The 27717-nt window shown below is 38.2% G+C and overlaps 1 long non-coding RNA gene across 1 annotated transcript in view; it reads left to right on the top strand.

Moving 5' to 3' along the window:
* The window catches only part of LOC116149650 (uncharacterized), a 189541-nt gene that overhangs the window by 73257 nt on the left and 88567 nt on the right, over positions 1-27717 (top strand). The window contains exon 3 of the long non-coding RNA XR_010378516.1: positions 26340-26389. This is a non-coding gene — a long non-coding RNA (uncharacterized LOC116149650). The remainder of the gene's footprint in view (positions 1-26339; positions 26390-27717) is intronic.

Raw genomic sequence — 27717 nt, forward strand, 5'->3', positions numbered from 1 at the left:
ATCATAAATCCTTCATTGCTTTCTGAAATTGCCACCAAAACTTGGTTCAGACTTTTGTATGGAAGAGATTGGAATTCTAGATCTTGCTTTGACATAGCCATAGGTACTTTACGCGTGAGGCATCATAATATTTCATCCAGTAGAAATTTTTAAAGGGAGGGAGAATTCAATGGACTGAATCAACTGACAAGAATAAATACCGTAATTAACTCCTGGCACATCCTTTGTTCTGGGCCGTTATACGTTGTGTTACGATTGCCCCTGTTGAATCGCTTCTGAAAGAATTTTGTGCAGAATGGCATTTTAGTCATCATTGTAATGTCAACAAACAAGGCAGATTAATGCCTCCAGTCCTGAGCTGTCTTGCACTCTGCTTATTAGAATTGTAGTCAGATCTTCATTAGAATGAATGACATCTGATTCCATAAGGCAGTCACAACAGAGGCACCTTCTTGCTGTGGTGTCACCCTGCAGATGACAATGTAGGCCATTATGAATGACACTCCACAATTCGTTACTTCCTGCCTCAAATTGTAGTTAATCTTTCATCCAAACTGTACACATGTGCAGCTTTAAGTGGCCTATCACAGCGAGGACCCCGTAATGCTGCAAGCACATGGAGACTGACAGAAGGTAAATTGCTTGTCAGGAGGTCTGTATTTCAATTCACAGCATATTCCAAACACGTCGTGGTGAAGGCACGCCACAACAGCTGCTTTCATTGCTAACTATTTTTGATGTAAATGTCAATAAAGCTCCAGGCCCTTTCATATTTTTGGCCAAGAATGTCCATCTTTCCCTATGCAGGCTGGCAGGTGGAGTTCCATTTATCTACTCTTAGGAACATGTCCTATAATAATCATGGCCTCTGGAGGCCATTTAGAGTGATTGAGAGCAGTGATTGGGACAATAGGCTGCTGAATTTCATCGCCGGAGTGGGTTGACAGGTGACTGCTTTTATACCCTCTCATCTGGTGGGGAAGGAAATAAAACACACACTTCCATCCAGTCCACAGGCAATCACCTCCAGGTTGAAGATCTACACCTATAGTTTATTCTAGTCACTGAAAAAAAAAAATTGAGAGCCATGGTGATTAAACAATTACAAATTCCCCAGCAGAACTAGAGCTTTTAAAGAGACAGCAGCAGTATTTCTTTTCTGGAGGACTACAGATAGGAGAATTAAGTGAACAGTTTTGAATGGAGTATGTCTGCCTTTGAGGACCTTCCTCCTTTTCCTTGCAAATGTCCCTTTTGGGATGCCAGCTGTTCATGCTGTGTAACAAACTCTCTTTTAACTAATGCTCTGAGGAAGATGACTGAAGCTTGACCTTTAGCAGCTGAAAGCTAGCAGATATATTAAAAATCAATTCAAGGACACTGCTTTTGAGCACATTTGCATTCAAATCTGTCCGTATGTTACAGCAGTGAGTGTGGAGTGTAACATCATAGACTGAAACCTCATACTCTTTATTTTACCTCACTTATTGAGCACCTGCTATAGGCAAAATACTGTATTTTACACTGGGGTTAACGATATGAACTAGGATTGGACAAACACCCACCTAGAGGTAGTAAGAATAATAATCTGAAGGGAAAGTGCACTAAACTGGTATTTTTTTTTATAGTCTTCCTTTGATTTATAATTTTGTGTGTTATACATACTATATTTTTAGAGAATTGCAGATACAACTTATAATAAGTGTTTGGATTACATGCTCTTTTTTTTTCTATTATATGAGTATGTAACTTAAAAGTTTTGATACAGTTGCTCTCAAGAAAAAGCGGAACTCCAAGGTTGGAGTTAGACTGATCTGTTTTCAATCCAGCCCCCACCACTTATTAGCCTACTAGCCTTGGGAGGCTTAAATAACCTTTACTTAATCTGTATTATCCTTAGTTTTTTTCATACATTAACTAACAATCGCTAACACGTGTTGAGTGTTTACTATGCATCAAACACTTTATTTGCATTATTTGATTCAGTCCTTACAAAAGCCGTTGAAGTTGGGTGCTGTAATTATCCCATCTTACTGAGGGTAACATAGCATGGCTAGTAGTGGAGCCAGGACTGGAACATGTGAAGAGTGTTCATAGAATCTATAATTTAAATTACTGCTCTAAATTATCTTTAGTGTGATAATAATAATACCTCATAACATTACTGTATGCCTGAAATTTAGAAATGCTGGATAAAAATTTCTTCTCTTCTCCCCAGAATTGAATCAGTAACCTGAGAAGTGTCCAAAAAGCTACTGAAAATGAGAGAGGGTAGCAATTGATTACCCTCTATGACATCGAGGTGCTTTTCATAGTTGGGCTTGAAAATGAGTAAGAGTTAGGTATGGTAGGAAAGTTGTAAGCCAAGAAGATGGAAATAGAGAAAAAAAAAAACCATGACTGGGCTGCTCAGGGTCTGGTGAGCCATCTCAGGTCAATGCAAAGGGGCCATCTTGCTGCCTGGTGGAATCTGGGACTGAGATTTGAAAACAGAAAACAGGCTTAACTCTTTCTGCAACTTACTAGCCATGTGATTTATTTGATACCCACTTTTCTTGAGAAATGAAAATTATCTCATAGAGTATGATGAGGATTCAGTGGGATGATATATGGGAAAAAATTTAACCTAGTGCCATGCAGATGCACCTTATCTGTCTGATCAGCTATAGGCTTCTGAAGGTCTCATTCAAGTAGGTCTTAGTGTTATATCACCTTAGTGGCCAGTACAGTGTTGTGCATCCAGAAGGTACTGACTTAATACGTTCTTTGGATATTTTGGAAACCAGGCCTTTATTAGATATGTTTTTTGCAAATATTTTCTTCAAGTCTGTGGTCTGTCTTCTCAATCTGTTGACAGTGCCTTTCACAAAGCAGAAAGCTTTTTAATTTTAATGAAGTCCAACTTACTGATTATTTCTTTCATGGATCATGCCTTTAGTGTTTTATCTAAAATGCCATCATCACACCCAGTGTCCTTTAGACTTTTTCCTATGCTATCTTCTAGGAGTTTTATGCTTTTTATTTTCCATTTAGGTATATAATTCATTTTGAGTTAATTTTTGTGAAAGGAGTAAAGTCTGTCTAGATTTATGTTTTTGCTTGTAGATATCCAGTTGTTATGACACCATTTGTTGAAAAGACCATCTTTTCTCCATTGCATTGCCTTTGGTCCTTTGTTAAAGGCCAGATGACTATATTTGTGTAGGTCTATTTCTGAATTCTCTTTTCTGTTCCACTGATCTATTCATCTGTTTTTGTTTTTTCACTAATGCCACACTGTATTGACTACTATAGCTTTACAGGAAGTCTTAAAGTTGGATAATGTCAGTCCTTCAACTTCTGCTTCTCCTTCAATATTGTGTTGTCTTTTGCCTCACTATATAGACTTTAGCATCAGTTTGTCCACATCCACAATATAACTTATTGAAATTGTGTTGAACTGAAGATCAAATTGGGAATAACTGATATTTTGACAATATTGAGTCTTCCTGTCCATAAACATGGAATATTTCTTCATTTATTTAGTTCTTTGATTTCTTTCATCAGTTTTTTACCCAGTAAAGAGTAGAGATTGCATCATTTTGTGCTGCAAGAGTATGGAAGAGATGATGGCTCAAGCACCACAAACTCTCAATGATCTTTTTTTTTTTTACATTTTTTTTTATTGAGTAATAGTTAATTTACAATGTTCTGTCAAATTCTAGTGTACAGCACAATTTTTCAGTCATACATAAACATGTATATAGTCATTGTCACATTTTTTTTTCACTGTGAGCTACCACAAGATCTTATATATTTTTCCCTGTGCTATACAGTATAATCTTGTTTATCTATTCTGCATTTTAAAATCCCAGTCTGTCCCTTTCCACCCCCTGCCCTCTTGGCAACCACAAGTTTGTATTCTATGTCTATGAGTCTGTTTCTTGTATTTATGTTTTGTTCATGGTTTTTTTTTGTTTGTTTGTTTGTTAGTTTTTTAGATTCCTCATATAAGCGATCTCATATGGTGTTCTTCTTTCTCTTTCTGGTTTACTTCACTTTGAATGACATTCTCCAGGAACATCCATGTTGCTGCAAATGGCGTTATGTTGTTGGTTTTTGTGGCTGAATAGTATTCCATCATATAAATATACCACATCTTCTTTATTCAGTCATAAACTCTTACTGATCTTATTGAGATTTAGTACTTTTTGAAATGAGCAGAGAAGAACTACAGAAATAACCAGTAAACAATGAACAAAATGGCAATAAGTACATACCTAGTGATAATTACTTTAAATGTAAAGGGACTAAATTCTGCAGACAAAGTACATAGAGTGGCTGAATGGATAAAAAAAAAAAAAAAAAGACCCATCTAAATGCTTCCTTAAAGAGACTCACTTTAGATATAAAGACACAGACAGTCTGAAAGTGAAGGAGTAGAAAAAGATATTCTATGCAAATGGGAATCAAAAGAAAGCTGGAGTAGTTATGCTTAGACAAAATAAACTAAACACAGATTATAATAAGGGACAAAGATGGGTGTTATGTAATGATAAAGGGGTCAATCCAACAAGAAAATATACCATTTATAAATATTATGAGCACAACATTGGAGCACCTAAATATATAAGGAAAATAGTAACAGACCTAAAGGAAAAAGTAGATAGCAGTACAATAATAACAGTAGGGGATTTTAATACCTCACTGACATCAATGAACAGGCAAATCTAGACAGAAAATCAATAAGTAAACATAAACTTTAAACAAGTTGGAGCAGATGGACTCAACAGATATATATATATATATACTGAACAGTCCATCAAAAGCAAGAGAATACGCCAATGAGTCAAAGAAGAAATCAAAACACACCGTGAGATAAATGAGAATAGAAACAACATACCAAAATTGGTGGAATGTAGCAAAAGCAGTTCTGAGATGGGTGTTCATAGCAATAAATGCCTACCTCAGAATAAAAGAAAGTCTTAAATAAACAATCTAACTTTGCACCTCAAGAAACTAGAAGAAGAACAACAACACGACAAAAAGTCCAAAAATAGCAGAAGGAAGGAAATCACAAAGATTAGAGAAGAGGTAAATAAAATGGAAACTAAAGAGACAACAGAGAAGATCAGTGGAACTAAAAGCTGGTTCTTTGAATAGATAAACAAAATTGACAAGCCTTTAGCTAGACTCACAAAGGAAAAAATGGAGAGAATTCAAATAATCAGAAATGAAAGAATAGATGTTACAATTCATATCACAGAAATATAAAGGATCATAAGAGACTTCTACAAACAATTATAGGCCAACAAATTGGACAACCTAGAACATGGATAAATTCTTAAAAACATACCGTCTACCAAGACTGAATCATAAAGAAACAGAAAATCTAAATAGACTGCTTACTAATAAGAAGATAGAAACAGTAATCAAAAACCTCCCAGGGAACAAAAGCCCAGGACCAGATGGCTTCACTGGAAAATTCTACAAAACATTCAAAAAAGATTTAACACCAATCTTTCTCAAACTATTCCAAAAATCAGAGGAGGAAACACTTCCAAACTCATTTTATGAGGTTAGCATAACCCCGATACCAAAACCAGACAAAGATGCCACTAGAAAAGAAAATTACAAGGCAATATCCCTGATGAATATAGATGCAAAAGTCCTCAACAAAATATTAGCAAACCAAATTCAACAATGCATTAAAAGAATCACACACCAGGATCCAGAGATGCAAGGATGGTTCAACATTCACAAATCAATCAATGTGATACAGCATGTTAACAAAATGAAGACTGGAAATTATCTCAGTAGATGCAGAAAAAGCATTTAATGAAACTCAATGGCCCTTCATGATTAAAAACTTTCAGCAAAGTGGGTATAAAGAAAATGTACCTCAGCATAATAAAGGCATGTATGACAAGCCCGCAGTGAACATCACATTCAGTATTGAAAAGCAGAAAGCTTTTCCTCTAAGATCAGGAATAAGACAAGGATGCCCACTCATGCCACTTTTATTCAACACAGTATTGGAAGTGTTAGCCAAAGAAATTGGGAAAGAAAAAGAAACAGAAGTCATTCAAATTGGAAAGGAAGAAGTAAAACAGTCAATATTTGACAAATGACATAATATTATATATGGAAACCCTAAAAATTCCATCAAAAATGTTAGAATTAATAAAAGGAATTCAGTAAATTTGCAAGATACAAAATCATATACAAAAATCTGTTGCATTTCTATACATTGATAACAGACTATTAAAAAAAAGAAATTAAGAAAACAATCCCATTTATAATTGAACCAAAAATAATAAAATACCTAGGAATCAATTTAACCAAAGTGGTGAAATAAATGAAAGAAATGGAAAAAGACAGAATAAATGGAGATATATACGGTGCTCATGGATTGGAAGAATTAATATTGTTAAAATGCCCATACTACCCAAGGCAGTCTACAAATTCAGTGCAATCTCTATCAAAATTCCAGTGGCATTTTTCACAGAAGCAGAACAAACAATCCTAAAGTTTGTCCAGAACCACAAAAGACCCCGAATAGCTAATGCAATCTTGAGAAAGAAAAATAAAAAGCTGGAGGCATTGTGCTCCCTGATTTCAAAGTATTTTACAAAGTTATAGTAATTAAAGCAATATGGTATTGGCATAAAAACCAACACATAAGTCAATGGAACAGAATAGAAAGCCAAGAATAAAACCACGCATATATAGTCAATTAATTTTTGACAAAGGAATCAAAAATATACAATAGGGAAAGGACAGTCTCTGCAATAAATGGTGTTGGGAAAATTGAACAGCCACGTCAAAAGGATGAAACTAGACCACTATTTTACACCATTCACAAAAATTAAGTCAAAATGGAGTAAAGACTTAAATGTAAGACCTGAAACCATAAGACTCCTAGAAGAAAATATGGGTGTTTGGTTCCTTGACATAGGTCTTGGTGATGATTTTTTGAATCTGGTACCAAAAGCAAATACAAATGAATGGAGCTACATCAAACTAAAAACCTCTGCACAACAAGCGAAATCATAAACAAAAAGAAAAGGTAACCTACTGAATGAATAAAATATTTGCAAGTCATATACCTGATAAGGAGCTAATATCCACAATATGTAAAGAACTCATGCAACTCAATAACAAAAACAATCCTATTAAAATATTGGCAGAAGATCCTCAGAGACATTTTTCTAAAGAAGACATACAGATGGCCAACATGAAAAGATGCTCAACATTATTAATTATCAGGGAAATGAGATTGAGTCTCACATCTTTAGAATGGCTGTTATCAAAAAGATAGGAGATAACAAGTGTTGATGAGGATGTGGAGAAAAGGGAACCCTTGTGCAATGTTGGTGGGAATGTGACTTGGTGCAGCCGTTATAGAAAACAGTATGGAGTTTCCTCAAAAAATTAAAAATAGAACTACTATATGATACAGCAATTTCACCTTTGGGTATTTACCTGAAGAAAATGAAAACACTAACACAAAAAGATATTTGCACCCCTAGGTTAACTGCAGCATTATTTACAATAGCCAAAATATAGAAGCAGCTTAAGTGTTCATCAATGGATGAATGGATGAAGACCATGTGATATATAAACACAATGGAACACTACTCAGCCATAAAGAAGAAGGAAATCTTGGCATTTGTGACAACATGGATAGACCTCAAGGACATTTTGCTAAGTGGAATAAGTCAGACAGAGAAAGACAAATGCCATATGATCTCTCATATATGTGGAATCTGAAAACAAACAAATAGTAAGACAAAGAACTAAGCTTATAGATACAGAGAACAGATTGGTGGTTGCCAGAGACAGAGGGTGGGGGGTGGAGGGTGGGAGAAATGAGTGAAGGGTGTCAAAAGGTAAAAAGAAAATAATGCAGTTGACATAAAACAGATACAGAAATTTTGAATCATATTCAAAACATTGACTCTATTTTTCTTTTAAATATGGAAGGTGACATAATAATTTTTTTTTTCTTTTTGACATTTTTTTCTTTTGGCTCAGTCATGCTCTTCATCTTCTTTCTAAAAACTTAAAGTAAAATCTTTCTGTACTGTGCTTTCTTTACCTTGCTCCCAGCCAAGGAAAGCTATTTGTTGTTTTACTTCTTCTCTGCCAATTATTCTGGCCTCTCAAAAGTATAAATCAAAGGAGAGGGGTAAGAAATTAGTCACTTAACATCTTTGGGTCTCAGTTTAACTAGGAGATTTTTGGACTGGAATCACAATTCAACAAATGTTGATTAAGTGAGCACTGCGGGCAGAGCACCGTGTATCTGCTAGGGAAAACATCATTAACCCTTCTGGAGCTTACATTCTAGGGAAAGGGACGTTCAATAAACAAATAAATCTAAAGATAATATAATTAAGATAGAGAATAAAAGGAGTAGTTTTTGTTGCCAGGAAAGGCTTCAATGAGATGACAGCTGAACAGGAAAGCACATAAGAAAAAAAAATTCCAAACTTCTTTTTAAAACTTCTTTTTATTTCAGCCAGATAATGTTGATTCCTTGTATTCTATTCAATAAATTGAGCATTCGTTTCCGTTTGAGAGATAGGAGCTGCAGTAACAAATTATAAAGCATTTGATGGCCAGATTCAAGTTAACACAGGTGACTCAAGCAGCCCAATTAAACATATCCCTAAGAGGTAATTGGTTTCTAGCTTTTCCTGTTTACTGGAAACCAGGAGTGCATATTATTAATTATTCAGTTGTCCTATCCGTTCAGATATGACAGTGTCTTCACAAAGATAGGATGTGGGAGATGATTTCACAACGACTGGGGATTTAGTAACTTATAAATTAACTAAAATAGCATCACTTCTAGATTATCCCACTGCTTAAACTGAACTGAATATTGGACTAACTGAATTGTTGGGAGATTAGTGGAGATAGTATCCGTTTTCCTCATGGCTCTTTTTGGTGCCTGGATGAGACTTTCTCTTGGACCAACAGATTCTAACACCTCTTCTGGAATTGATTCCAACCGATGATGAGCTACATCTGGCCTGTGAAATGAAAATAGCAAAACCTTTGATTGAGTCCAAGTTAAGTGGATCTACATCATCTGCTCAGTCAACTTTTGCCAAGATGAATGATGCTGTGTCAGTGTTCCGTAATTTCAGAGGTGGATTTCCCCTTTTTAAAAACAAAGTGTTTTCTTCTATATAGGCAATGAAAGAAAAAAAAAAAAACTGCTGTGTGTGAAAATGTAGTTTGGCTCCTCTAGATATTTGGAAACAAAACCTCTAAAATAATCCTATTTGAGCCTTTTTCTTTCTCTTGGATCTCCGCCATCCTGGCCCTTATCAAGCTGCACAAGGGGGCACTGTAGCCGTGAAAGTTCTGGAGAAGTGATTCATTTCCTTGCTTCCTGGTATCAGAAAACTCTATACAGGAAAAAGAATGTGAAGGGAAAGGAGAAAGCCAATAATAACTTTCAGAGGCTATGAGTGTTTCCCAGTTGTTTTAACTCCTAGCTCAGACTCAAAAATATTTATTCTAGAAGGAACACAAATGGTGGCAATAAGCAGAGGGAGAAAGGCAAGAAACTTGAAGTTTATTCCACAGATCTATCCAGTTTCCCACATAAAAGAGCAATAAACATAGAAAGGGCAATGAGCTGAAAATGGATTATTTTCAAAACTTGGGAAATCACCCAGTTTTGGGACTAGTGGCTGTGGTGGAAGCTGCAGTTCAAATCACAAAGTCTAAAGCCCATTCTGGACCTAGATGATCTCCCTGGGGAAAGACGGAGGCTGGGAATTTGGATGCTGTGATTGTGAAAGCATCCTAGTAAGAGTGTTTGAGATGATGCAATAGGATGTGTTGTAATGTTGGGATTACCATTTCAACCCCTATTGCCCATAGGTCCTGCCAACCTATGATACAAATGATGTTCTGTTTACATGAATTCCCAAGTCCTGTCTGCATGGTGACCCAATCAGACTAACTTTAGACTTCCATCTCGGTAGATATTTTCTAGATTACTTAAGGGATTTAGGGCATAGTCACATTAACTTCTATTGTCAAGGCATCATCTAGGTTTTTACTTACTGGTTTTGTGTTCTTGCATAGTTCTTGAAGAGTCTTTAATGCCATTTTTCTCTTCTCTTCCTCCTCAATTAACTTCACCAATAGCCAGAATACAAGAGATTCTTCAGTTGTCTTGTAAAGACTGAACGATCACAGTAACCTTTAACTCTAAATGTCTTCTTCTGACACTTGCATTAATTTAACTGAGTTCACTGTATCCATTTTTTAAGCCCCTCTCTGTACTGCAGTAAATTATCTAACAACAAATAAGTAAAAACAAAGCTGAGAAGTCAATGGACTTTGCAGAAAGGAAACAAGTTAAAGAGCTGTGGCTGAGATTAATCAGGGATCAGAAAATTTAAAAATTAATTTAAAATGTATAAGCTGTATGGATAGAAGCTATAACATATTGCTAAATTCACATACAAATTGTGCAGATTTATTTTTTAAGTAATGATTAAGTTGAAGAAATGCAGAATCATCACTGGGATCAATAAAATGCAGAAGTGCCAAGGTAGAAAGTAGACTGAGTAATAATAGGGAGGGGAACCTTGAAATACTTTCTCCGAACTCAGAGAAAAAAAAATTAAAAATAAAATAAAATGACGGGATAATTTTTTAGGATACAGCCTGGACATTCAATACACAAATAATGTTTCTGAAAAGGAAAAGATTAAATATCAGTAACTGTGGCCTCGTACTGGAAGTTTCCTGAGCTAAAGGAAGACAAAAGTATGCACGTGGGAAGTCTGCATCAGGAAAACAGGTACATTTAATGAGAAGCAGCATATACCAAAATATTTCCTACTGAAATTTTTGGACTTTAAGGAAAGTTGAAAATATTCTCTAAAGACTTGTGCAGTAAAAACAGCTTGTCTATAAAACCACTAAATCAAGTTAGCCTCAAACTTTACCCACAATGTATGAATAGGAAGAAAATCAACAGATACTTATAGTGTTGGTCGGCAAAAGCTAACTCTGTAAATTAAATGAACACAAATAACAGCAAAGATTTTATCAGGTATACATAAATTCAGAAAATAAACATCCATGTATGCTTCTTAAAAGTGTTATGTGAAGGTATGCTCTAACTTACCCAAATATAAGTAAAAATTAAATAATAAAAATGGGGGAGTTGTGGCCAACAAAAAAGCCTCAGAACTGAATATAAAAAGTTAAACAGATTGTATAAATAGTTGTTGTAAATATAAGTTAAAGCTTCAAAAGTTAAATATATACTTAAAATATACAATATATGACATTTAAAAAAAATAATTCCTAGTTTTAAGAAGTCTCAGATGTTATCTACAAGAGGCTAGAAGTGTGTAAAGGAGTGGCAGGGTGAGCTGAAAGGGAGGCTGTTGTCTTAACACTGACTTTTTTTTTTTAAGTGTAAATGCATTTTTAAATATCAAAAGGTAATCTCAATTAATTCAAGACAAAATTTATTTCTTATACATCAGAAGAACAAAGTAAATAAAATAAACAAAATAAAAAATGTAAATAGGCTAAACTCCCTTATTAAAATGCGAAGTTTATAAACTGAGTGAAAATAAACTAGTGTTTAAAATACAAACTGCAAATTTAGACAATTCTTTTTGTGCTTCAAGTTCTCATATAAAAATGCTAATTAAGAAGTAAGTAAATCATAGGCTTAGTTTCTGGAGCATGGCCCATGCTCAATAAAGATTAGTTAGTATTTTTATAAATGATTATAATTATTTTTTTTTTTACAAGAGAAGCACACAAAATGAGAGTAAAGCTATTTAAATTGTGTATTTTATGTATCAGGCAAATAAACATACAAGCAAGTAGGGGTGGCTGGGAAATGCAAATTAAAATAACAATGAGATACCACTAAACACCTTTTTGAATGGCCAAAAGTCCAGAACATTGACAACACCAAATGCTGGCGAGGATGTGGAGCAGCAGGAACTCTCATACACTGCAGGTGGGAATGCAAAATGGTGCAGCAACTTTGAAACACAATTTGGTGGTTTCTTACTAAACTAAACAACACTTACCATGTGATCCTTCAATGGTGCTCCTTGGTATTTACCCCAAAAGGTTGAAAACTTTATGTCCAAACCAAAAACCTGCACGAGGACGCTTGTCATAGCTTAATTCGTAATTGTCAAAATCTGGAAAGAAACAAGATATTCTTCAGTGGGTGCGTGGATACATAAACCACAGTGCATCTAGGCACTGGAATAGTATTCAGCACTAAAAAAGAAGTGAGCTGTGAAGCTATGAAAAGAAAGATGTGGGGGAACCTCAAATGCATGTTGCTTAGTGAAAGAAGCCAAACCAAAAAGGCTACATACTGCATGCTTCCAGCTGTATGACATTATGGGAAAGGCAAAACTATGGGGACAGTGAAAAGATCAGTGGTGCTAGAGGTAGGGAGATGAAAAAGCAGAGGATTTTTAGGGCATAGATATTCTGTATATTATACTGATTGGTATGTGTCTTTATACAACTGTCCAAACCTGTAGAATATACGACACTAAGAGTGAACCCCTATGTAAACCGTGAACTTGGGGCAATCATGAGTGTAGGTTTATTCTTGGTAAAAAGTGGACCATTCAGGAGAGTGATGTTGATAATGTGGAAGGCTATGCTTGTGCAGGGCAGGGGGTATGTGGGAAATTTCTGTACCTCCCCTCAATTTTGTTATAAACCTAAAATTGCTCTAAAAATTAAACCATAAACACAATTCGAGTTGTGTTAGAAATATTTTAATTAGAGAAGCAGAATGGCCTGATGTAGTGGTTTTCAACTCTGCTCTTTGGAGCCTTCGGGGTATCACAGACCCACTCTGAAGACAGTTGTGAACGTGAAAGACAGAGGCTGTAGAAGGTAAAAGCATGGAACCCAAGACCTTGTAGGCAAGCAGTGCATGCAAACAGCAGCAATCCCAAAACAAAACAAAATGGAAAGCACCTCATTAACATAATTTCTGCAAATTCGTAGAAGTCAGTTAATTGAACTTTTGGAGAATCAGTTTTCTCATCTACAAAGTGGGCATATATCACCTTGGGTTATTTTGTAGATTTCCTTACATACTGAGTGTAAAATGCATGCTGTAGTTAGCTGTCCATTAACTACTGGCTTCTATTCTTTCTCCATTGCATCAAAAATTAAATGGCTTATTTCTAACAGTGACCCGATAATGTGCTTTAAATCGTCCTTCCTCAACCTGTTATTCATGTGCATCATTTCTGTGTGCTCAAGAAATAATACATTTTCATTTTTGCCTAAACTAAAAGAAAAATGTCTGGCAAAACTAAATTACAAAAGCATATCAATGCCAAGCACAAATGGCTGTTAGATCATCCACAGTTTGTGATAGTCTGTATCATCCATCGGCACAGAGGACTGGGAATTGACTCTTTGCATATTGCTGCCTAATGCATACAAATTCTCTTTAGTTTTAATGTTCTGTGCCAGTTAAGTGTCTGGATACTTTTTTCTTTTCCAGGACAACATTCAAATACACTAAAAAAAATTCTCATTGCATCTGGTTTAATTGGTGGGAAAAAGTTCATGCAAATGCATATGCTGATCCTTAACATCCCTATACCAAAAAAAAAAAGTGTGCATGACACAAAGCACTGAGAAGTGACAGGGAGACTACTTGCCCTCTGCTGCCAGTCACACCCATTGACCTACACCTGACATTCTATGTATCATGCATGTAGCAGGCTGTGACGGTCGAAAGGATGAGGAAGGGAGAGAGATGGACATAAAGGAAGGATAAAAGAAGAATTTTACTATTTTTCCAAGAACTTCCCTTTTTACCCCAAAAGGGGAACCTCACTGCTTCAAAGATAGAGATGCCAGCCCTGAGATTTATGCATATGTATATTCAGCTTGGAACATCAATATGGACCAGCCATTCTTCATACATTCATGTGTATATGTAAATACTGTCTTTTTATTTTGGCAGTCCTCATCAGTAAATTGTAGAGTTATTTTGCTATTTTGCTTTGCTAAAAAGAAAACCCCATTTTCACAAAAGCCTTGTATGCAAGCCACTACATCATAAATGGGTGGTTATTAAATCTGCACTTGAAGTTTATTTGATTAACAAATGTATATTAGAATATTAAAATTTACATAAGAGTAAAATAGGCATTTTGAGTGTTCAAGAAAGACTCATCCATGCAGAAAAAGCACAACCAAGAGCTAAAAATGATGCTAGCAGGAGTTTTGATTTGGGAATTTCTTCATGGTATTTATCTATAAGACAAGGATTAAAATCCTTCATCCCTTCCTCAGTGGATTGCTGCTTTGCTTTTCGCTTTGCTAATATGATCCTCTTTAGAGTGAGTATTTATCGACATGACACCAAACATACAGACGAAAAGCAAAACATTCAATCATTCAGCTATTTGTTAATATACATTTGGCATCACTTAGAAAAGAGTAATTAGAAATCATTAACTAGATTTTTCTATTTTTATTTATATATGTGGCAATTTTAGGTGTAGTCATAGTTACAAGAAAATCTTGGTTTGATTAGTCATTGCTTTTCTTTTATTCAATATTTTGTATTTTGTTAACAACAGCTTTTTGTTTGATGTATTTATCTTTTCCTGATCGCTAAATTACGAGCCTCATTTGTCTCTGTTGAGCTCAGACCTGAATTTACTTCCATCAGTATTTTATCTCTTCTTGCTCTTGTTTCAGCTTTCTTAGATGAGGAACATGAATATATTCTCTGTACATTGTTGTACTTTATTTTATATGTTTTTCATTCATTCTTACATAAATAAATTGAATTGATATAATTTAATTTCCTAAAATAAATATAAAATAAGACAATTCAAAATGTTTCATTTCAATCAACATTAAGAGGCATTAGAGAAAGGGGAGAGAGAAATGGACCAGGAATTTGGGGTAAGTGAGTTACTATAATTGGACACCAAGTTCCCTGTGAGTGGAAGATAAAAGCAAAGATTGAGTTGAGGGTGAGGAGTTGGATGATACTATCTGAAAGAAAGTCACACGGGTCTATTTAGGGCAGCGTAGTCAGACTTTGTTTTTCTGCTCCTTAGCACAACAAAGGGTTTCAACATAATCTCAGTCTCACCAGTTACTGTGCTTCGTTTGTTCAGAAGGATGGGTGTCCTCCCAGCCCACCTCGAAATGCACCACAGGAAAGATTCGTGGTTCAGCAAAAAAAGTCACATGGGCACTTGCTGCGCTACGGAAATCGATGCATACGTGAGTGCTATCCAAGTGTTTCTTCTGTGCTTTCTGCAGAGTTAATGCTATACAGGGGCAAAGCTTAAAGGAACTAACACTGGTCGCGTATGGAACACTCTCTGTGCCAGACCACCCGGGTGCGTTCCATGCGTTGTTTCGTCTAAGGTCCACGGGGTGTTTGTGGACAAGTAGCCTCATTGTATAGGTGAGGAAATAGGCTTTGAGGAGATGGGGCAACAGGCCCCAAGTCACCAGCTAGATGCTGGTAACTGGCAGAGCCAGGCTCAAACCCTGAGCGGCTGAATGTGCAGAAGACTCTGCTGTGTGTATGGCCCTCCTGAACTCCAACTCCAGGGAATCTGACTCTGGAGGTTTAAGGTGGTGCCTCGGAGGCTGCGTTTTCCAGCATCTCTGGTGATTTTGAAGCGTGGGGGAAGGAGGGCCCATACTCCAGCGGATTGATTTCTAAGCCCTTGCTGTTTCCCACTCCGGAAAGATCACTTTTCCCCCAGAGCGCCCCACGGTTTCTGTGTGAAAGTTTCCCAAGGCAGGTATGAACATCTCCATGTAGACATCATGCCTGTTAATGAACTCACTGGGTTTTTTAAAAACATTTTGACAATGATAACAGTAGCTGCTGCCTATAGAGCTCTCTTAGGGGCAATCACGCTCCGTATACACTGTATCCTCAGACAGCCTCTCAGATCCAGGCAGCCCTCCGTATCCGCGGATGAGCACCCGCAGTCACCAAGCCCTGACTATGTGATTTTGAGCATCCGCAGATTTTGGTATCACCGGCGTGTCCTGAAACAAACCCCCATGCACACCCGCGGATGACTGTGCTGTTTTTATCTCTACTTACTTCTCAGTTAGGAAACAGGGAGGAACAAGCATTTGAAGAAGAGTTTGCTCTCCAAGGCTTTTTTTTTTTGTTTTAATATATATCTGCACTTGATACTGTTTCTGGGATTCGTTTGGCTGAAAAACAAGTAGACTGTCAGGACTTTCTGGAACTGATAAGGTTTCCCTTAGAGTTTGCCTAGTGATGCAGCGACAGCTACCAGACTGGGTCACCAGACGTTGGACAGGCAGCTGTTCGGAGGGTGTTTCAAGGAGGAGGTCAAGAGGAACACTATAAATATAAAAACTTCTTAACTTGTTTATAAATTTTGTGAGTAGCGTGGGGTCAGGGACAACTCTGCAGTCTCAGCCATGAAAATTATTCTTTGCAGGGTGCAGTAAAACACTTAGGACTTTTACTAAGTTTGGAAAAGCTGTCAAAGGAAAATTTTCCTCAAGCTGAATTAGTATGGTCAACCTTATGAAGGCTTTCATTTTCGTTGAAACTTAGATAAACAATAAAACACACTACACCGTTAAGTAGGGTGCTGCTCTGTATCTTATGTCAACTTGGCTAAAATTTTGCTCCAGAGTTTCCCTCTTCGTTTAGATATATCCATTTCTTCATCCTGCCAACATTCAACCACTGAATCTGTTAAAAAAAACACCTGATTTATCTTTGCATCCCCAAAAATAAGAAGGTGTTGGTACAAAACAGGCACTCCATCAGTGTTTATTGAGTTGTATTAAGTGCCTTCAGTACAATCTAACCCATGATAAAAAAAAATATATGCAGGATACTAAAATGTATGTTCACTGCTCACAAATTGCTTATAATTCACCTTGATCCCTGACATTTTCATCAGGCCATGTTGCAGGATGATAAAACCTCAATTTTCAAATGAAGATTGATTAAGAGATTAAATGTTTGGATAAAGGACAAAATTACTGACTCTAAAATAGAACTTGGTGACCCTCTAGTTCAAAAGTTTGAAGACTCTTTTTTAGTGGCCAATCCTTTTTTCAAACAAAATTTTATATGGAATTCCACAATGTTACTCAGCTAAATCTGGCCAAAGAGTGCATGGAAGCACTTCTCTCCCTGGGTCTCTGAGGAGCTTCCCTGTTCAAGCTGAATCTCCTCATTGTGCAGCTGAGAAGAGTTAAGGCCAAGCAATATTAAGAAATTGACTTCCCAAGGTTACATTGCTGGTTAGGTCGAGAGTTGAAAACAGAATCCACATATATTACCTCCCAATTCTTTCTGACAGAACTCAGGCCGGATAGGAGAACAGTAAAGTCCAAAACAGGCTTTGACCAAGATGCAGAAATGCAGGTATGGGCAAATCACCTGGGTCAAGCATGGGAAGGTAAGAGTCACACTGCAAGTAACACGGGCCGTTAGCATAAAGAGGCCAAATTGATGAAGGGACAATTCTCGGGACAAGAGGCTCAAGTGTGATCTGAGAAGAGAGCTGGCCTGGCTTGGTGACTTCTCTTGCAACCTGAGAACATGTGTAGGAGACTCATGGGTGGTGATCATTGACAATTACCTTTTAAGAATGGTCTAGCCCTTGTGGGCAGCCTGGTGGTCATAGAATTGCGTGAAGTTCAACATCCGATACTTTCCAGATTATGTACTTCAGGGGTACCAGTCCTAAAGTATGTAAGTTTCTAAATTATAAATTGTAAAACTTAGTCCCGGATAGATATCTTTTTTTCGATCGGCATGGGAGCATCTAATTTTGCAGTCTCTCCCGAGGAACGGTGGCCTCAGCTGTCTTCTTTTGGGTATCTTTTAGCCCGTGTGCACCTTTTAGTCTTTAACCTGATGTGCTTCTTCTCCCTTGCCTTCAATTTCTACTTTTCTCCCAGTGTCTTTCTGATTCTCATATGTCAAAAGAGGATTATTGTTCAACCTTGCAGAATACTCCAAATTTATCAGTGCCTTACTGGATAATTTTTCAGAATAAAATTGACCTAAAATAAGTATGGGCAAGTTGAGAACCCTGGCTTTTGTTTTCATAGTTAAAGATTGAGCACTTTTAGCTTTTGCAGTTGCAGTCTGTTACGGGCCTGTGATGGAGATCTGCTGGAGGAACAGCTCCCGATGAACAGTTTGTTTCATGGTAGTGATATTCAGGAGAAATCTAGGACTGCTCTGGAATCCCTGAAGGCTTTCCTTTCTGTAGTTGGTTGAGCTGTCCTTCCAAACCAGGATGAAAGCCACTGGCACAGTGATTTCAGAAAAAGAGTATCTCCTTGCAGTGCACCTGGCTGGTGGATGGATTCTGGAATTTAATTTTTACTGCTGCCAATCTCTTGACCTTCAAAACACAAACATTGATCCTGGAAAAAAAAGGGTTTCATGGTTCAGTTTCATGACTTTCTTCCCCCAGTTGGACCACTGATTAGGGACTCTTCTTTCCATTATAGACATTGAAGATTTTTAAACATCCAGAGGGACAGAGACCCCCTTAATGAAATTCCAGAGGGGTCTAAGTCTTTTTATATGTCAAACATAGTTCCCATCTCTGTCCAACATGGCTTCTCTTTTTTCCTTTTTCGTTGCTGGCTAACGTGACACAGTCTTAGTCTCTCCTAACAAGTACTACCCGCCTTCCTGTGTATCTACAAGCATTTCCACTCCTTTCCCTCTGCAAGCCATTGGCTGATTCTTTTGTCAGCTACTCAGACTGGGAGAGTGTGGGACCAAGTACACCTATCCAAATTAGCCACTGCAAAGACAAACAGAAAGATTCTAAATGTTGCATTTGATCATTTTTTCTGTAATCTGCTGTTCATACGGATGCTTTGCATATGTTGATGAAATATGCACTTTCCACTGCCCGGGGAGCCAGAGCCCCTCACAGCAGACCAGTGTTATCTGGTCCCAGGGGACTGCGGCACTCCAGAGGGACACTGTCACACGGACTACCTGCTTCAGCTCATCTCAGCGACAGTGATCGCCATATGTGAAACGGCAGGAAAACAGATGCTGTTTTTCCATTTGTGAAATCAAGTTGTTGGAAAGTAGTCAGATTTCCAATGTACGAAATCTCATCTAATCAACCTACGGAGACAGTGTGAGCTTTCTCAGAAATATTTGACAACACTCCTTAGTATTGGTGACTAGACGTGTATGAAATCATAGTGCCACAGTGATAATCCTTTTCCCATACTTGTATTGATAATATCTGTTTTGATGGCTGAAAATGGGGTCCCTAACTTTCTTAAACAAAGGAAATACGTAACCCAGTTTTTACTGGCAAAAAAGGGCTTCCAGGCACAGTCTCTCGGGGCAGGGGAGAGTTACTGTAGCATCTCCCCTGATGACAAGGAATAGGAATCTAGAGATTCACAATCCTCTTCTTATCAATTCAAAAGTAAGATGTCCACAGAAGCCCAGTAAGTGTTCTGTGATTCACTCCCACCTCACTCTTGCCTGTATCTTGAGGACTTACGTGACCTGCCATTTGTGTAACAAAATACTTTATTCTAGCTGCTTGGAAAGCTCCTTTTCATTCATGAACAGTGACCTGCTTCTCAGAGTCTGTGGCTTGAGCAAAAACTCAGTTAAAATCTGATTAGGTACAGCGTTGACCATACCATGTCTGGAAGGAAAGAAATGTTGGCGAAATATAGTCACTTACAAACCAGACAACTGTGGATACTAATTTATCTACAGTTATTTTTTAATTTATAGGGAGAAATGTACACAACAGCTGGATATAAGCAATATAAAGTTCACATCCAGGAGCCCGGCTTCTAACCCTGTTTTCCCTTCAGTACCTGATTTGCTTATAGCCTGACTTAAACTTTCTGCCTATAAAATGTAAGCAATAATACATCAAAAAGTTGTCACAATAAAAACTACAATAAGCTTTAAGAGCTGAAAATCTACAGAATGCCCAGGCATTCATAAACTCTGCTCTTCCTCACTCAGGGGTTTGTCCAGAACACGCAGTATCTGACCCAGGAGATGCAGCTTCCTGGAAGACTAACATCCCCGAGATGACAAAGAAATAAAATGAGTGTGATGACTTCATAATGGCAAAAATATTATAGACGCAAACATTGCTGTTTGTTCTGAAGGCAAAGACATTGTGCCTACTTACCGTAATGTAAAAGTTAGCACTTGAGCTGGGCTTTGCAATGTGGAGATGCAATCGGTTGGGGTGTTTCCACAGGAAAGAAACAGCTCACGAGCTTCAGGAGATGACAGGGGAGCACAGGGCGTTTGCACGGTGAGGGGTTTTAAGTTAATCTGACCAGAGAAAGTTGAAGTTTGGTGAAGGAGAGCAAGGGAAAAAACACAGTAAGTTAAGCCCAGATCATGAAGGGTCTTGAGTGATGGTCTAAGGAATTCAGATGCGATACTGAGCAATGGAAAAGTTAGATGACGTTTTGCAGCTAAGAGCCAAAGTCAGAGCTCCCTTTGCACAGATCAACTTAGGACTTCGGCGTCTGGCACCGTCTGAGCCTACTGTGGACTAGCATTCTTCTTGCTTATTAAAAGAGGAATGGACTATAGGAAAGAGTCTTGCAATCCAGGAGGAAAGACCAGAAAGACGAACAGTTATAAATAAGTGCCAGGACAGAATTAGGCACTAAATTGTGTGGTAACAACAACTGTCATTGAACTTCATAGTCTATGAACCACTTTCACAGCATTAATCTCTGCTCCTCAATGAATACTTCCTGAATGAATGAACAATCAACTCTTTGAGGTAAATAGGAAATGTAAGGAGTCTGATTTCATGTGGGCAGTAAGCGCTGATCTGGGACTCAAAGGATTTCAAGGTACCTAATCTTCTGCTTTCTGTAGACTCATATGCAGGAGTTAAAGGGAAAAGACATATCGCTGAATTCCTCTGCCTTTAAATTCACTAAGTACTACTGAGGGATGAAAGAGAAGAGACAGATTATGCTGGACTATTGGCCCATGAGTTAAATATTTCTCTAGACAAAGCTTTCCTTAAGTGGATGTTTAGTGACCAGGTAGTGTGACTACTGTTGGATGTGATAAAAATCTCTTTCATTAAAAATCGTGGGCCCATAAATGGGATCATTTCTCAGCCCTCTTGGCAATTCTGAGAGCCACCCAAGAGCCTTCCAATAAACTGGCTTTCTTCTTAAATCAGCAAAACTGATTTGGGCTACTAAGAACCCTGACTGATATAGTAATTTTACTAAATAGATGTTGCAAAGCCCTGCTGAGTTTCTGTGCCTAACCAAGTGTGAGACCCACATCAGAGTCCAGGCTCGCTGCATATTATGTATCCTTGGACATGCCACTTAATCTGGATGAGAGTATTTTATATCTATAAAGTTCAGAAACAATTTCTATCCCATCTACCCTTAATGAACAAGTAAATGTGTGTAAAATTACTCTGTCAAATATAAATCAGTGTATGTAATAGAAAGAAAAGTTATTGTATGCTCAGAGTATGATAATTATTTTGATTTTATATCTCACCAATTGGTAAGAAACTAATAAACAGATTATTTTGGATGTTATTCTAAGAAGGAAAGTTAATTTATTCCTGATCTTATGTTCTACTGTCCTCTTCTATATTCTCAAGACACAATGGCTCAATATTGTTCAAGGAAAGGGAGAAAATTCTCCCTCTTGTTTCTCTGAACGAGGCTAAGAAGTCCGCAGAAAACTACTCAGCCATTCCCATGTATGATGGAGAAGCTAGAATATTCCGGGGAGCTTAAAACTCGATATAGAAGAACATCCCCACTCTATGGGAAACAAGTAGCAGAAAGCCTACAACTCAGCAGTTTGTTTGCAAAGAGCTGGGAGGTAAGCCAATGTGTGGCAGCTAAGTTCATGACCACCCCACTCACATCTTGAAGGGAAGATACTCACCTCCCTCTAGTAAATCTTCTCAGTCCATCTTCCCTCAACCTCCCGCTCTTCACGTTTGACAGATGACCAGGAGTATTACAGCGGAAGCCGTGTGCTGAGACATCTGTAGTAGGGAGGGTTCAAGGCATTCTGTGGGCAAGTGACACTTGTGTTGGCTTTTGGCCACACTGAGAAACGTGGAAACCAGGCATCCAAGTTGATTGGCCACAGTTCCAAATTGTGCAAGCGCCCAGGCTATGATGTGGCAGAAGGATGTTTTATTGAAAGGAACAAACAGACCACAAACGTTTTGTAACTGTAACTGGTAAATGGCAATTGCTTCAAGTCTCACCCAAACCCAAAATGTTGCTTGTGGAGGTTGGATCTCTGAATGTGGTTTTATGCACCATCCCTGAAAAGCCCTTGTATTCTCCACTTCTCTTCATTTTGACAAATATTAAATGGCCATCTAGCATAAAGTAGGCCCTGAAGACGTGAGGAATACATGGTCTCGTTCCCCTGGGATTTACAACGTAGAGGATTTTCCTCTGTTGGTGTGAAAATTCCACTGAGTTGGTCTGACCTCTTATTTCTGCCTGAGCAGCAGAGAAGGGTACTTCCACCATCGCTGTCTCTGCTTTCAGTTTGGAGTCCTACACACATTACCGCGAGGAGTGTGTTCAGACACAGGAACCCCTGTAGGGGTTTCCAAACGCTTCATTGTCCTTTAGGACAGTAGCTCCATTAACAAAGGCCGGGGCTTTCTATCACTGTTTCATCACTGTAACAGTGCGACAAGTCCTGTGTGGTACCCAGCCATCCTGTTGAGAGGACTTTCCTATTTGCTGCATTTCTGAAACCATTTGGCGTTCTTATTGGTTTATTTTATAGTAGAGTGACCTTAGGTAAATATATTCTGTATTTGTTTAGTTTGTCCAAGAGGAATGGGATCCAATCCATTATCAAATCCCATCAGTTCTGCCTTCAAAATATATCCTGAAATGACCATTTTTCTCTCCTCTCTCCTTATTTCCACAGTCTGAGCCATTGTACTGTCTTGCCTAAAAAAATAGCAATCACCTCTGGCGTCTGTCTTTTCTGCTCTTACAAGTCTGCACTCCACACAGCAGCCAAAACGGTATTTGTAACATGCAAGCAGATCCTGTCTCTTCCCTGCCACCAGTCCCTCCGTGGTATCCCCTGGCTGAGTCAGACTGAATCCTCAGGGGGCTGGTGGTGGGAAAGGAGGTGAGAAAGTCAACCTGGAGTCAGGTTTGGTGAGCCCCCTTCCCTCCCACTCAAGCCTCCCGTCTGCTGGCCAGGCCAAGGCAGATCCCAGCAGGAATTCTGAGCTTGTCTCCCCCATAATTCTCAGGCTTTGCTTTCTCCCTTCATTCCATTCTGCTCAAATGCCACTTTCCTGCCCCGTCTGGGTACCGCCTTCCCACTGCCACCAGCCTTTAGCTTCCTATTCGTCCATGTTGCTTCATGAAATTTAAAACTCCCTGACCGTGTAGAATCCATTTATCTCTTCCTGTTTCCTCCACTGAAATAGAAGCTCCAAGAAGGCAGGGATATTACTTTGTTCACTATTGTCTAGAAGAGGGACTGGCACAAAATAAGGGTGTCCCATAAATACTCATTGAATGAATGAATCATATTTCATCCTTACCAAAAATTATGAGATAATCTCAGCAGCAGAGAAAGCCGAGGTTCATCAGGGTTAACTCATTTGCAGTTCAATACAGAACAGATCCAAAGTACAAATTCAGTACCTCCTGAGGTCAGAGGCCTTGCTCATTCCTCCAGAGTTCTTTGGATAATTAGTTTGGACATTTATCCGACAAATATTTAGTAAAGAATAGATTGAAAATGTATTTGGGAGAACTATCTCAATCGTATTTGAATTTTATAGTTTAAAATCTATAGAGAAGAAATAACTTTTCCAAATTATCAGCAGCTCTCCTGGAATTTCTTCAGCATCGTGGGTACCAGGAGCCGGGCATCAGCAGCCAGCCTCTCCACTTAGCTGCATAGCCCTCCATCTGCGCAGTCTTACTGTCCACTGCTCCATGCTCCTGCCCTAAACCATAGTCTTGCATCATAATTGGAAGTGGATATTTTAAGATAAAAGCTGTACCTGGCAAATAAAGAAACATATTTGTTCTAAGTTTAATTAAATAAGTCTGGGCAGCCTTTTTGCAATATGGAGTTTAACTGTCAAATTTATGTTAATATGATCTCAGAGAATGAAGCTGCTATAAAAGTTTCTCCCCTCACCCCTCGCTTAAGCTCCTCTGTTGCCTTACTGAAGTTTCTTTAAATTGGCAGTGTCTTATTAAAATATCGCCAGGTCAGTTCTGCAAGAACAAGGCAGTTAAAAATAATCTAACAAATTCCAAATGTTAGCTTAAAGACATCAACATGAATAAACTGCAATCGTATGTATCATACAGAGAGAAAACTGTCACAATGGTCGAGTTTTCAGCATCTCTTTGGAATCACTCAATGCCAAGCTCTCCTTTATCTGGTTAACACAGGATTATAAAGATCTTCTGAGCACTCTCAGTATTATACAAAGAGCCTTTCATTTCTCTGAACATCCCTCTCCTTTTTTTTTCTTTTTTTTTTTTTTTTTTGCGTGTGAAAAAGATGTGCCATCCAATTTTTTTTATTTTGTGATTTAACAACAACAAAAAAAATGCTAACAGTTTGAATCATGAATCCTGTTGTGGGGACCGAGTTAATTAAAAACCTGATGTATACATACAGCTGATCCTACTCACCCTAATGAAGAACATTAATTCTAGGACATGTGTGGCTGTAGTCACATTGCTACAAATTACTGGACTCTTCCCTTTATCTGTTTCCAAGAAAGTCTCCCCCGGTTAGTTAGGAAAAAAAGAAAAATATGACGCCTTAGTTCTGGGCAGCATAAATTACACGCATCAATCAGAAAAGCCTAAATTAAAATACACATTTGGCAAACAAATATGAATATGTTGATCTCATCTGTGAATCACAATGATTTAGTGCCGGTGCCGACCCCCCCACTGTTCAACCTGAAGGTCACCGTGAGCAGCCCCTTTCTCATTGAGAAATGTTTTCATGTCTTTGAAGGATGCAATTTCATATATGCTCTAATGCTCAATCTAACTAGTGATTCCTATGTAGAGAGACTGACTTATTTTATAAAGAAAATGCAGGCTCATTTTTATTTATGTAATCCAAAACAGATAGCTAAATTAAAATGTGGGGGGAAAATGCAGCGGTTTATGGGTCCTGGGCTGGGAATTCTCCAATGTGTTTATGATAGTTTCTAATCTAGCAGAATACCATTTGTGAAATGGAATGCTACACCTTTCCGATATTGAGCGACCGTAAATCAGTCTATTCTTATCACCTACTGCATGCATTCTTGGGGCAGGGGTAATTGCTAGAGAGATGCTTGTTTCGTGGCGGACCTGAAGGGAGATGATCTTGGGTCTTCCGGGCTGCCATTTCTCCAAAATATCAGGAGGCAAAGCAGACAGGTTGAGGAAGGCAGTGATCTCCCTGGATAGAAGCGTGCTTTATGTTATGACATTTATTTTGAATATTCATGATGTATTTTCTTGCTAAGATTTCATTCTCATAACTACAAACCAGTACAATGATCCCATCTGTATTAAAGGAGGAGGCTGCAATTCATGCTTTTGATAGTTTGCAACTCAGTGCTGAGACCCCTCGCAGCGAGATGGAAGAAGGCAAACAACAAAACCAAGCTAAACCCGCACAACATGCGTGCTTTCATCTGCAAAGATCTCCTGAGGAACTTGTGAAACTTCAGATCCCTAGGCCTCACTGCCCCAAATTCCAGTTCAGGAGGTTTGGAGTGAGGCCTGGAATCTGCATTTCTCACAAGTTCTCCAGGTTATTTCTTATTAAATGTTATTTAGGACAGACTTTGAGAAAGACTTCTAGAAAGATGAATGGGTGAAAAAAGATCAAGTGATCCATAATCACTTTGTTTTGAGCAGTTTGACCGAAGGTTATATTAAGAGATGAAATCCTGAATTGGGACGAGCAATTTGTGTGCAAATTATCACTTTAGACTGAAGAAAGGAGGCTTCTGGAGGGATGTATTCTGACAGTTGTTTTACACTGAGGTGGGGGTTTTTTTGGAGGAGGGGTGGGCAGGGGAAGTAAGGGTTATCAGCAGGGAGCTGCCCCGATTAAGGCACCTTTGGGCTGCAGCAGCCAAACTTCCCAGATTTTTAAAACCAAATTCCGGTTTGAAGCATTCAGTGCTATTATCCCCACACCATGTGAACCAACTTTTGATTCAGGAAGTATGATCGCTATGTTTCTTGAGCAAATTCTCAGATTGCATTTTACATTCTAGGGTCCTAAATCATAAGCTTGAAAACTTCTGGAAGAAAGAAGACCGCGAAGGTAGGGTGAGAGAATGATCAATTGTTACCTATTCTGTGGGGGTGGAGGGACAATGGGATTGTCTGTTCCTCCTGTGATGTAACTGAGAAACACCGACGTCCGGAAAAGTAACATGAGGTGACAAAAAAGATGTTTGAGAAATATTGTATCTTAGGGAAAAAAGGAACCTGAGTCAATTTTGCATAGATCCATGTGGATTGTTAAGATGGCCAGGATGAATGGGTTGGTTGTGCTGCAGTCTGTTCATTTGGCTCCGACAGGCACTGTCAAGAGTGACTTGGGTACAATTTTGCTCTGTGCTAATTAGAGTTGGTCAAATGGTCCTCTGATGAATTTCCTCCCCTAGATAGAATTTGAGAGGATATACAACAACAAAGTAATTATCAGGGGTGCCAATTATCCAGAGGGGCGTCTACACTGGATCCGGGGATATAGAACCTGGTCTCAAATTCTTAGAAATTTTGCACCCCAACTAATGCAGCCCCATTAAAAGTCCTGTTTTAGTGGGCACACAACCAATAGTGCATATGCTGATAGCATTTTCACATACAAATCTGATAGTTAGGCACGCCATTACCCAATTTACACATGCAAATGCAGTAATTGTGTGCACTGGGTGCTCGGGGAAGCCTGGCACACACCCAAAAGGGAGGCCTTTTCAAAGCTTGGCCAACCCTCCAAATTCCTCTTCCACAGCAACTCACGATACTGTCTTACCTCTATTATACAAAATTCTATGGGATGCTGGGAGAAAGGATATGTGCTTTGTGTATTTCCCTCAGTGACTGAAACTTTTTATCTCTGTTTGATTTGGATATGTCTTAAGTTCTCTTTCTTTTTCTTCAATCGACTGTAGACTTCCTCTCCTTTGTAGTAATTCACCATTTTATTTCTCTGCTTTAAAAAAAAATTCAACTCTAATTAGAAAGTACAGATTCTCTCATTATGACTTATTCTCATCTAGAACTCAAAATGAGAATGATTATGAATTGCTGTAATAAATGATTTGCACTTTTAAAAGAATGGAGATTACTGTTTACAGCTATGTGCACGTGAGTTTACTCCAAGATGCATTTGATTATTCTAATTTACCGAGCTGCTGCAGAAGCAGCCGTTAACTGTTTCCTGTTTCTTTGTTTACGTGTTCCAGATATCCTGGGGTCTCTTGACTACTCAGGCAGGTCAAGGCAGGCAAGTAATTTAAAAAATATAAATAGGATTGCGTATACTTGCTTCGCCAGTGTTTTTCAGAAGGGAAGTCTAAGAGCCTGACATTGACCATGGCAAGATTTTTAGATTAGCCAAAGGTAGCAGAAAAATCACACTAA

Source organism: Camelus dromedarius, chromosome 30, assembly GCF_036321535.1.
Source record: "Camelus dromedarius isolate mCamDro1 chromosome 30, mCamDro1.pat, whole genome shotgun sequence".
Lineage (NCBI taxonomy): Eukaryota > Metazoa > Chordata > Mammalia > Artiodactyla > Camelidae > Camelus > Camelus dromedarius.